This window comes from Vombatus ursinus, unplaced genomic scaffold (assembly GCF_900497805.2).
Source record: "Vombatus ursinus unplaced genomic scaffold, bare-nosed wombat genome assembly UNPS02008483.1, whole genome shotgun sequence".
NCBI classification, from domain to species: Eukaryota; Metazoa; Chordata; class Mammalia; order Diprotodontia; family Vombatidae; genus Vombatus; species Vombatus ursinus.
The window spans coordinates 15181-18260 of record NW_020948261.1 but is presented as its reverse complement, the minus strand read 5'-3'; the positions used below and the strand labels follow the sequence as shown (position 1 = coordinate 18260).

The following is a 3080-nucleotide window of genomic DNA, read 5'->3' as shown; positions in this document are numbered from 1 at the left end:
GTATAAATGCTGGAAATTTGAGGGTAGTGATTGTAAAAAAAAAAAAAAGTCCTAGTATGGAATGAAAACAGAAAAAGCAGAATAGTCAGGTTAATGCACTATTGGTAGATATGCTACCCAAATGACCATTAGAAATGTTTATTTTATTCTGTCAATGAAAAGCAAAATGGCAGGTTGCCGTCACCCGTACAATGTTTCTTTGGATATTTGTCTAGTGAAATTGATTTAAAGATATTGTATTAACTGCATCAAGTCCCAGAACATTGCAGGACTTCCTCAATGATATGTGTAATTATTCAAAAGAAGCCAACCTAACAATCCATGAGGAAAAACTAAATTGATGAAAAATGTCTACTATCCAGACTATGATGTGGAGTTGGATGACCAGTCCATTGAGTTAGAGTATCACTACAAATATCTAGACATTGTAGACAGACAATGAATTGGGCCCAGAATTGAATAAGAGAAGTGCAAACTAAATTGCATTTGGGAAATTGTTTAGTGCTTTTAAGAACTCCATACATTTATTTTGCATAAAGATCTATCATGTCAATGTGAATGTTCTTCTGGTCAAAATGTATGGCTGGAAATCTTGCAACACTACAATCTCTGAAGAATTAAAAGTTTGGTTGATCCAAAGGGCAATAGAATGACACCTAGCAGACACATATAGGCTGAAGTATATTTGCAGTGATGAACTATGATCAAAAAGTGTTATAAGAGATAACATCAATGAAATATATGATAAAAATATGTAGGGGGGGGGCAGAGCCAAGACAGCAGATTAGAGGCAGCAGCTAACTGAACTCTCCCAACATTCCCCTCCAAACAACTTTAACTCCTCAAAACAAATTTTGGAGCAACAGAGCTAATAAAAGGTCAGGGTGAGACATTTTTCCAGCCTAAAACAACTTAGAAAGTTGGCAGGAGAAGGGAAGGGGTAGGGAGGGGAGGGGAGAAGTCTGTGTCACCAGGATGGGAGTCAGCCTGGAGCATGGCAGCAGCACCACACCAGCAGTGGACCTTGGAGGTGGTGGCAACCAGTAGCAACAGGTGCAGCTTTGGGAGTGTTCAGCCCAGAGACAGTAAGGGGATTGGATAACTGGTCAGAAAAAAGATTACAGGGGACTCTTTGCTGCTACTGGGTACAGCTGGAACTGATCGGCAACTCTATTAACCATACACAGTTCTGTATCACAATTCTAGGGCTGAAAGGAGTGCTCATGATCAGTCACAAAGGAGCAGGGTCCCTGCTCACAGTTCTAAGGAAGAATGGAGCACTAGCACTTGTAGCTGCAGGAAAGCAAGGGTCTTGTTCACAGTTCTGGGGCCAAGAGGAGCACTTGTGGTTGCAGGGGAAAAGGAGGACTTCATGGGTAATGACCAGAGGGCAGACCAGAAGGGCAGTGACCAGACCTCTCCCCAAATCACACCACTTTGGAAGCACCAAAAACTTACCCCCAGAATGAGCTCTGAAAACAGCAGTGCAGAAAAAGCCTGAGGCTTGGGATAAGGCTTCCCCACCCCCAGATGAGCAGAGTCTAACTTTAACATGATGTTCAAGGTCAAGAAATAGTCTGGAAAATGAGAAGAATGCAACAGCAACCAAAGAAATCTTAACACAAAAAGCTACTACAAAGGCAGGGAAGACTAAGACACAAACTCAGAAGATAACATGAAACCGGGTACAACCAAAACTTCAAAGAAAAATGCTAACTGGATCCAAGCCCAACAAGAATTACTGGAAGAGTTAAAGAAAGGGAAAAATGTGGTAGAGAAATAATTGGGAAAAGAAATGAGAGTGATGGATGGAAAGAGAATTAATGACTTGGTAAAAGAGGCACCAAAAAAAGACTGAAGAAAATAACACCTTAAAAAACAGAATTGGCCTAATGGTAAAGAGACACAAAAATTCACCAAAGAAAACAACTCCTTAAAAAGCAGAATTGGCCAAATGGAAAAAGAGGCACAAAATTATTGAAGAAAATAATCCCTTAAAAATTAGAATTGGAAGAGTGCTTCAAGTTTGGGGTGGGAGGGGGGAGGGGGAGAAGACAGTTGGTCCAGGACCATGCCCAGTTGCCACCAGTGCCACCACCGCTGCCATCATGCCAGTCAGTTGGGCTTCAGACCCAGCATTACCCCAGGAGCCCAGTATTAATTACAGAACTTAAGAGCCAGAAGAGACCACCTTCTAATTCTAGGATACCATCTTCTAATTCATTCCCCTTATTTTACAGTTTCCGCTGCTAGGTGAGGATCCAGAATGGGAGACAAGCCAATTTGGGAGCAGATTGGATCCAGCTTTATGCAACATTACTACAAGTTATTTGATAATGACAGAACCCAATTAGGAGCAATATGTATTGATGTATCTTGCCTTACATGGGAAGGGCAGCAATTCCAAGGCAAAGCAGCCATCACAGAGAAATTGTCTAGCCTTCCATTTCAGAAAATCTAGCAGGACCACCGGCCCACCCCTGACAGCTGTATACTCAGCATGGTGGTGGGGCAGCTAAAGGCTGATGAAGACCCTATCATGGGATTTCACTAGATATTTCTATTAAAGAACATCAATGATGCTTGGGTGTGCACCAATGACATGTTCAGGCTAGCACTGCACAACTTCGGCTGAGCTTCCTCTTCCCAAGGCACCCATGCTGTTTCCTTCTCTCTCCTCTTCCTCATATTATTCACACTTCTTCTCCCCAGCCCCCTTAGAACACTCCAAATATTATACATAAGCCTGCAAGGTCATGGTGGGTGGATGCCATGGTGGGCAGTGGCATCACTACATGAGTGTGTCATGCATGATGTTTAGACGTTAGACTAGCTGCATCTGACAGAAGTTTGTGTTGTACCAGCTCATGCCTTAGACAGACTAAGTAATGCAAAAGGTTGTCTTTTTTTTTTTAACGTACTGACAAGTTGCTCTAGTAACCTAAAGAAACAAAGGAGAAAGCAGCAGCTGCATGTGCAGCCCCGACCTTGATTTATTCAGATGTTCAATACCTCATTATACAATAAAACCATGAAAATTAAAAAAAAATAGAATTGGGCAAGTGAAAGTTAATGACTCC

General features: G+C 41.9%; 1 pseudogene; it reads left to right on the top strand.

The window, feature by feature from the left end:
- Positions 1 to 2230: 2230 nt before the first annotated feature.
- LOC114034195 lies at positions 2231 to 2635 on the top strand (annotated as a pseudogene).
- The last annotated feature ends 445 nt before the right edge of the window (positions 2636 to 3080 follow it).